Source organism: Camellia sinensis, chromosome 3 (assembly GCF_055761805.1).
Source record: "Camellia sinensis isolate YWXY chromosome 3, ASM5576180v1, whole genome shotgun sequence".
In the NCBI taxonomy this organism is placed as follows: domain Eukaryota; kingdom Viridiplantae; phylum Streptophyta; class Magnoliopsida; order Ericales; family Theaceae; genus Camellia; species Camellia sinensis.
This window is the reverse complement of record NC_138963.1, coordinates 83,548,260-83,557,412: the sequence shown is the minus strand read 5'-3', so window position 1 is coordinate 83,557,412 and position 9,153 is coordinate 83,548,260.

Here is a 9,153-nt window from a genome sequence, read left to right as displayed (position 1 = left end):
AGAAGGATTTATCTCTAGTCATGTGTCTGGAACATCCACTATCGAGGTACCATTTCCCTTCTTTAGCTTTTGACTTAAAGTAACCTATAAGATGACAATCAAATGTTGGTTTTTGGTACCTATAATTTCTTAGGTCCTTCTTAGTTTGTTTTGTTAGATCGCTTAATAATTCAAATCTTTTTAATTCCCATGTTCATATTCTTTTTGAATGGACAATAAGATATATAATGTATTTTTTTTCTACAATAATGACAAATAATATAAGGGTGCGTCATGAGAGGTGCCTTTTCAAAAATTATATTGAGATTCTTTTGTTTCTTAATAGGGTCATACCCAATGCCCGCTTTATCGAAAACACATCTTTGATTTTCAAGAAGCATGTTGAGATTATTTCTACCTTTTAGAAAATTTTCAAGTGTTTTTGTTAAATCATCAAAATATTGCTTTTTAAAGTAGTTTTCTCATTAGAGATAGTATCAAAATCATTTTTCAAAACAATTTTTTTTTTTTAATTCTTCTACATTAGTAGATAAAGATACAATAGATTTCTTCAACACATTATTTTTTGCACAAACTTTTCTAAATTCATCTTGTAGTTCATGGAATGCACTTTCAAGTTCTTTATAAAGAGTAGTTACCGTATCTTGAGTAGAGTCTTCATCTTCAAGAGGCATGAGACACAAGTTGGCTACTTCATTTTCAATTTCATCACTTGAGCTTATATCTTCACTTTCTCCCCAAGCTGCTACCATGGCCTTTTTGTTTCTTTTGTAGTCTTTTCCATGATTCTTCAATTTTGGACAATCCATCTTCATATGTCCAGGATATTTGCGCTCATAGCAAATAATAGGCTCTTTCTTGTTATCTTTATTGTACTCTTTCTTAAAAGGTCTTCTTCCTCCATAATTGTTTTTCTTAAAGTGCTTTTTGAGATTTCTACTAAACATGGCATAGCTTTCATCATTACTAGAGTTTTCATGTTCTTCTTCATTTGATGAGGCTTTGAATGCAATTCCACTTTTCTTTTTGTTTTTAACATCCTCATGTCCTTCCATGGTGATCTCATGAGTCATAAGGGAACCCATAAGCTCATCCAATCCAAGTGTAGAGAGATTTTTGGCTTCTATAATGGCCGTGACATTGCTTCTCAAACACCTAAGAATTTTTTTACCAACTCTGTTAGTATAAGTTTTGCCAAAAGATTTCAAAGAGTTTACAATTACAGTAAATCTAGTAAATATACTTGAAATAGATTCATCAGAGTTGATTTCAAACAATTCATAACTATGAACAAGCATATCAATACAAGATTCCTTCACTTGGTTTGTACCTTCATACGTTACCTTAAGTTTGTTCCAAATTTCTTTTGCCGAATCACAACTTGAAATTCTATCACACTCCTTAGAGCCTAATCCACAAACAATGGTGAGTTTGGCTTTAACATTGGTTTACAATAATTTATGATCCATCTCATCACATTCATCTTCAGTTTTAGGTACACTAATACTGTCTACTAATTTGGTAGGAATTTTTGGACCTTTGGTGATAATAATCCATATGGTATAATCAGTGGTTTGTAGATATATGGTCATCTTATCCTTCCAATGACTATAGATGTTTCCGTCAAACAATGTTGGCCTATTTGTGGCTTGTCCTTCAGCTAAGGTTGCCATGAATCGAAACTCCCAGATGGTTAAATCTAAAACAAGAGTCTAGGCTCTGATACCAATTGTTACTCAAAAGACAACCTAAGAGGGGGGGTTAATTAGGATTTACCCTAATAAATATTATGACTAGCACAATAAATAAATATAATTAATGAAATAAAAATAATTAAAACAAGTGTTCTAACGACTATGTCAGTTAATGATTTTAGCACAGTGAAAATGTGAAATATAGCTTTGACAATTTAAATAAAATAAAGAGATGAGGGAGAGAGAGGCAAACAAATTCATAGTAGTTCAGTTTCAACTCGGTTTACATCCACTCCTAAAGCTTCACTTGAGATTTTCCACTATACTCTAGCTTCACAGGGTGCTAGCAACCTTTTCACAGATGGAGCAATCCTCCACAGATTTTACACAGACTTTCTAAGTCAAGAATACTGAGTGTACTACACTCTTACAAGGTTGAAAAGAATGTGTTTTTGCTTTTACAAAAAGTTACAAGAATTATCTCTCAAAGATAGATATAAAAATGAAACTCTGGTTTTTCTATAAACCTCACACAGGAAAGATAGGCTTAAAACTGTACGTCTCAGTGTATAATTTCTGAAAGAGAATGTAAACAAAAATTGAAGAACATTTCTCAGAGAATTTTTCAGAGAATAGATGTGAGTGATTATAGATAAAAGAATATTTTCTTGTTTTTTTTTTTGTAACTTGTTTACATTAGAGGCTTTGGTATATATAATGAAACTTATAGCCGCTTATAGCTGTTGTATTCATTTGAATTTATGACCATTTATAGCCGTTGTATTCATTTAAATATCTTACACTCCATTATTACTAATTTGAATATCTTCCATTCCATCATTACTAATTTGAATATCTTCCACTTGAACCTTTTGGCCTGTTACTGTGCTGGGCTATTTGAACCTTTGTTTTGGGCTGTTTGAACTTCTGATTTAATCAAATATTAAATACATTCTAACAACATTTAGGATAAAAGTTTTAGGTAAAAAATAATGGGACAAAATAAATTTTGATTCTATTTTTCTCTTTCAAATAAATTAAAACATAAAATCATCAAAATAAATGTTGATTCTATTTTTTTCTTCCAAATAAATTAAAAACATAATTAAATAAATTATCAAAATAAATAAGTCTAACAGTAATGAATTAAATGAATTCCGAGCGTGTGTTTCAATGTGTATATGTTATGTGTTTGTTTGTATGTCATGCGTTGTAAACTATCTGATCTGTCTGCTTAATCTGTTTTGCAATTGGAGTCATGTATGAGTAATAACTTTGTAAAACTATGTTCAATTTATAAGTATTTTCTGAATGATATAAGATAATCTGTTTTCTGAAATATTATTTTCTATATGAATGAATGATTGTCTAATGTTTCTGAAATGTACTCATGGCATCATTAGCTTCAGATAACATCTGTTATCTATTCTGTTATGTCCCAATTATAGGCCAACTATATGTCTCATGAGCCAACTGTTATGGATCCTTCTATGTACGTCCTATTTATGGGCCAACTATACGTCTTATAAGCTAACTGTACCGTCTCTGTGCATGTGAGTCAACTGTATGTCTCTGGGGCAATCCCTTTATGGGTCAACTGTTTCTGTTAGTGCTAATGGATGTACCACGTATGATTAATTGTAAATTCTGATTATGAATATGATTCTGATTCCATTTCATTATAAATACTGATTTCTAAACAAGAATATGAATATAAATCTGTTCTGATATAAACTCTGATTTCTGACTCTGTGATGGACATCATTCATTAAAACTCTTTACTTTGTTATTATTCACTAGGCTCCAACTCACCGTATTATTTATGTATGTAGGTGATCAAGCACGTGACCAGACTCAGTGAGGACTGCCTGGAGTTTTGGTTTTGTCAACCAGTCTTTGTGCCTCCCGAGGAGGTTTTGAGACCTGATAAAGTTTATATGAAACAAGTTTTGGAGACTTTTGTCTTTTCTTAGGTCTTGTTTGAACATGTTTTGTAAGTTTTGTAAATGTGGATTTTGGTGACATATGACTACTGTAATTATGACGTCACATGTATGTATAGAAAGTTTTAAATTATCTGTCCTATGTATGTCTGCACAGCTCATTGGACTACGTATGTTTTATCTATCTGCTTCCGCTAGCCCTTCAGTCTATGTTATTCTATATAGAGGCCTCTGTTAATTTAAAGATTACTGGCTGGTTACAATGCTAAACCTATAGGGACGGGTTTGGGTCGTGACACGATGAGACAATGGGAGAGATAGAATATTGGGGATTGATGACATAGGGTTTAGGATTTTGAAAGGGAGAGATATATTCGGAGAGATAGTCGTTGATGAGTAACTGTTTCTATCCAAACGTACAAATACGCGCGAGAGGCTTGGGGGGTTTTTTGGTCTTACTATAGTGAATGGAACCTAATGGGATAATCAAAAAGGGTTTATGGTATAAAACTCTTAAGAAGGGGTTTTACCAAAAAAAACTCCCTATAAAGTGGTTACAATATGGTTTTGGATATGATATGGTTCTTGAAAAATATGAAATAAAAAATGGCAAGTAGTACAAATGTTAGTAAAAAACACAGATTAGAAGATAAGGTAGCATTGATATGCTATTTTTCTTATATACATGACAATGATCATTTTATCAATTTTTTATATCTTGAATTTGGGAAATTCTACTATACACCTCTCTTGAGGGATGTACCATATACCCTCCTAATTATGTCATTTTTTTTATTTAGTTATAATTAATTTTTTTCTTTAATTATGACTTATTAGACCTTTGGTTATACCTCATATGGTGTTTAGTTATTACTTTTTTTATTTTTTATTTTTTTAATTATGACTTGAAAAGTGTGAAATTATATTATTTTCTACTTTAGTTATAAGATGAGAGTGTGGACCATAGTCTTTCTTCTTGAATGTTATTAGCTTAAGTCTGTATTCTTTTCAGAGTTTTTTTTCTTTTCTGTTTTTTTTTTTTTTTTTTTTTTTGTGGTTAAAAATATTCTGACATCTAGTGTCAGTTGATTAAAAATACAAGTAGGTACAAAAATAAAACCAAAAAAATTCTAGATTTAAGTTTCCCAGTATCATATTGGCCAGTAAGTTAGTGCATTTGTTAGACTTTCGATAGGAGTGGTTGACTCTGGATAGGAAAATACTACGTCTCAAATTTTCTATTAAATAAATTAGTCTATTATTCATGTCATACACAGAATAATTATAGATATTTATAGTTATTCTAAATTTTTTAATATATAAATTATGTTTTTTAAGATTTTTTATAAAAATAATTTAACAATCTTATCACTAACCATAGTGTATGAGAGAAGTTGAAATAGGTACTGCAATAACCATGCATAGATTGTATCTATAATTATTTGTATGAGAGGATTTAAATGCTGATTAAAGGATTTTGACCAAATCAACAAATGTAGGTATGTGGAAAGACATGTGGCTTGGAAAAAGTTAATAAATGTTAATCAGAAGATTTTGACCAAATCAATAAATGTAAAGATTTTTTTTTTAATCAAAAAATCAGGAAATTATGATTGGTATATTGAAACTCCCACAAGATTTGGGGTTAAAAACTTCCTTTTGCTTAATATATAGTATAGATGACCGAATGCCTTACATGAGTGTAGAATCCACAAAATTACAGACTCCACACTCATGTCAGACATTTAATCATTTATTTAATAAAAATTTTAATATTCCTAACATCATCCTTCTAAATATACCTAGATTGTTCACCAAATAGCTGCAATCATGAATGATGTTAGTAAATATGTGGTGTGTTATGTTTGCTGATAGTACTAGATCCACAACCAATTTTGCATCTACTACCACAATTGTGTTCCCCATATTATTGTTTGATAGGTTTAGCCCTTCTAAGACTATGTAGTGTTGCCAATGTATCTGTAGAGTCGAGCTACTCATTCGCCGAGGTGGTCTCTGATGATGATGGCCCCACTGGCTTGACATCAATCGCCCTTTGCTGCCATATCCTTATTAAAATCTCGTTTGAGAATAAATTTTTTTTAGTAATTTTTTTAGTTTTTTTTAGCTAAAATATGATAAAAAAAAAAAATAATATATTTAGAATGATTTTTTAATTTTTTATGAAAAAATATGCAAAAAGTAAAGAGAAAATATAATATTTGACTTTCTTGTATAAGTTGTTGATTTTTTAATTTTTTAAAATTTTTTTTGACTTTTAAGCTAAAAAGTGATATTGTCAAACGAGATTTAAGTGTTGGGTTGGCAAGTGAATTTGGCCTAATTAATTTATTAAAAGACAAAATAAATTAAAAAATTAATAAAATAAATTGACACATATAAATCATAATTTTTTTTTCTCACAAATCTAAAAAAAATCTAAAAGTTCTTTATAAACGGAACTTTTTAACTAGATTAAAATAATCAAAATAATCAAAAAAATCAGGCTAATAGAATTCTTTCCAAACCAAGTCTAGGTTTAAAGGTACCCAATTCAGGTGCAACCGAACTGATGGTGATGCTGCCCAATGATTTGGTGCATCTGTCTTGTCCTGTTAAGGTAAGCCACTCAAAAGCTCTAGCAAGAAGAGTTTCGTCCATCCTATTCCATACTTCAGCTATCAAAGCATCGGTCTAAGATAATATTTTAACAATTTAATGAAATCAACAATATAACATGTTACCAAATACAAAAAAATCAATTGATTACTTATGCAACATCAATTTGAAGAGGTTGATAGTAGGATAAAAATGTAAAAATAAGATTTAAATTCGAGTCATCCCAAGAAAATTTTAAAAATTTGTTTGGTCATTAACTTTAATATCTTGAAATTATTCGATATATATACAAACTAATTCAGACATCTGACTTTTAAAAAAATAAAAATAAAAAATTACTCATGCAACATATACATCAATGTTTTTCAAGAGAAAATTCACATTAGACACTAAAAATATATATAATATTATTAAGGGGAAATAACTTAAGAGTGGATGTAAAGAAATTTTTTTTTTATAAAACTGAGAATGGAATTTTTTTTTTTTTTTTTTTTTTTTTATAAATGACTGTGAGAAGATCAAAAAATAAAAAAATAAAATGTCTATATAAAAGTTAAACTTGGCAGCCATAACTAAAAGTTAACCACATAGGCAAGAATAAAAACAAAAGGAAAGGCTCAAGTTGTGCGCTCAAAAGAAAAATATATATGGTAGGCATCATATATATAGTATAATTTGTATTATAAATATATAATTTTTAGTATAAAAATATAAATTTATTACTAAAAAAAATAATAATTTTGTCATTCATAATTTTAAGAGGATATACCATAATTTCGTTATTCATAATGTTTGAATAATGTATAGAGAGGTAGAATAGATTGTATATATTCATATGGTTAGGGGCTCCTTATATAGGAGACGATTTACAAATTGTAATGATGAAAATCTAAAGCACTAACATTGCACTATACATAAAGTATAAACCACTAACATAAAGCTAACACACTAAGCTAACACACTAACAGCCCCCCTCAAACTCAAGGAGGATAGGCACTAGCCAACTTGAGTTTGGAGAGAGTCACAAAACAGAAAAATAAACTGATAAATAAAACAGGATAGGAGACACGGTATGGTCGTGTCAGACCGATGTAGCAGACAGTTTATGGGGTCATGTCGGACCGTTGTGGCAGACAGTTTACGGGGTCATGTCGGACTGTTGTAGCAGACACTGTGTGGTCGTGTCAGACCGATGTAGAAGACAGTTTATGGGGTCATGTCGGACCGATGTAGCAGGACAGTTTACGGGGTCATGTCGGACCGTTGTAGCAGGACAGTTTACGGGGTCATGTCGGACCGATGTAGCAGACAGTTTACGGGGTCATGTCGGACCGTTGTTGAAGACAGTTTACGGGGTCATGTCGGACCGTTGGAGAAGACAGTTTATGGGGTCATGTCGGACCGTTGTGGCAGAATTGTGGTGGTGCACCAAGGGGGCGACTTAGGGAGTGCGCCATGAGCAACTTATACATGATACTGTGTATAACCCCCCCTCAAACTCAAATAGGTGTGAAGATAGAAACCTATTTGAGGTTGAAACAAAGGGATTGATAAAGCTGACTGGTGTAGAAGACACTGTATGAGTGTGTAGACAGGCTGCCCAAAAGATATACATGGATGTAGATATCGAGCCCTCAAAAGGCGTGCCCTCAAAAGGTGTGCCCGCACCCTCAAAAGGCGTGCCATCAAAAGGCGTGCCCGAATGCATCAAAAGGCGTGCCATGAAAAGGCGTGCCAGTTTGTCGGCGAGAAGAGGCGCGCGATGCGCGTGGCTGCCTCGGCTATTTAACCAAGACAGAGCTGAGGCAGAGGCGAAGACAAACAATTGGCGAAAATCCTCTGAAAAACTCTTTGGTTTGCTGAGAAGGTTTTGCTGAGAAGATAATCTGTAACACTCTCTATAACACTCTGTTGCCCAGAAAAAATGGCTTCGTCGTCCCGTGGGCTGCTCACTCTCTTTCCCGATCTCAACGAGGCCACAGGAGAGAGAACTGGTGCGGTGTCCCGTGAACCTCAACCAAACACCACTGGGTTTGCGCCGTTGAACTTTCCAATGCAGTCGGTGGAGTAAAAAATGGCAGTGCAAACGGATGTGGAGGCTAATCAGTATACTCTGAAGGCATGTGTGGAGTCCATGACGGCGGTTACAAATCTGTCGCACCGGCTGCAGAGTAGGACAAATGAGGTGCAGCAATTAAACTCCCAGCTGGCGCTGCTCCAACGCATGTATAAGGATGCGCGAGCAGAGATAAGCGTGCTAAGGGCAGAAAACAAGGAGCTGAAGCGGAAGGCCACCGTGATGTTCCGATTTGGAGGGCCGCCATATGCTGCAGTGGAGGAGCAGGGAGTAGTGATCGTGCCTAGTGGAGTGGGAAACACGGAGGCAACACCGGCAAGGGCCGCCCAGGACGGAGGCAAAAAGAAGAGACCGGCGGCAGAGTAGAGAAGGGATGTCGGTGTGTGGCCGTCTGCAGAAAAGAAAACAAAGCCGTTGTTGTGGGTGTTGGATTTGCGTTTTTTTTTTTTTTTGCTGTAAAATTCTGATCGGGATTGATCCCCTGGCATGAAGAAATAACAAGTTTGTGGAATGAAAAACGAGTTGGTTGTGAAAGTTTTTTTTTTTTTTTTTTTTTTTTTTTTGGTGTTAAGAATAAGAAGAATAATAAAAATAAAAATAATAAAAAATGTATTAATGGGGAAAACAGGTGCGCTGGTGGGTGGAATAAAGGAAGGCAAAAGAAGAATATGATTAAAGGGGGTATGGGGGAGAAAAAAAAAAGGGACCAGAGAGAGAGAGGGAATGTGGGTGACCAGTCTGTGGCGCGCATGCCGTGTGTAAAGTGTGGGTGTAGTGAGTGGTGTCGGCCATGTGCAGGCGTGTGATGAGTGTCTGTGTG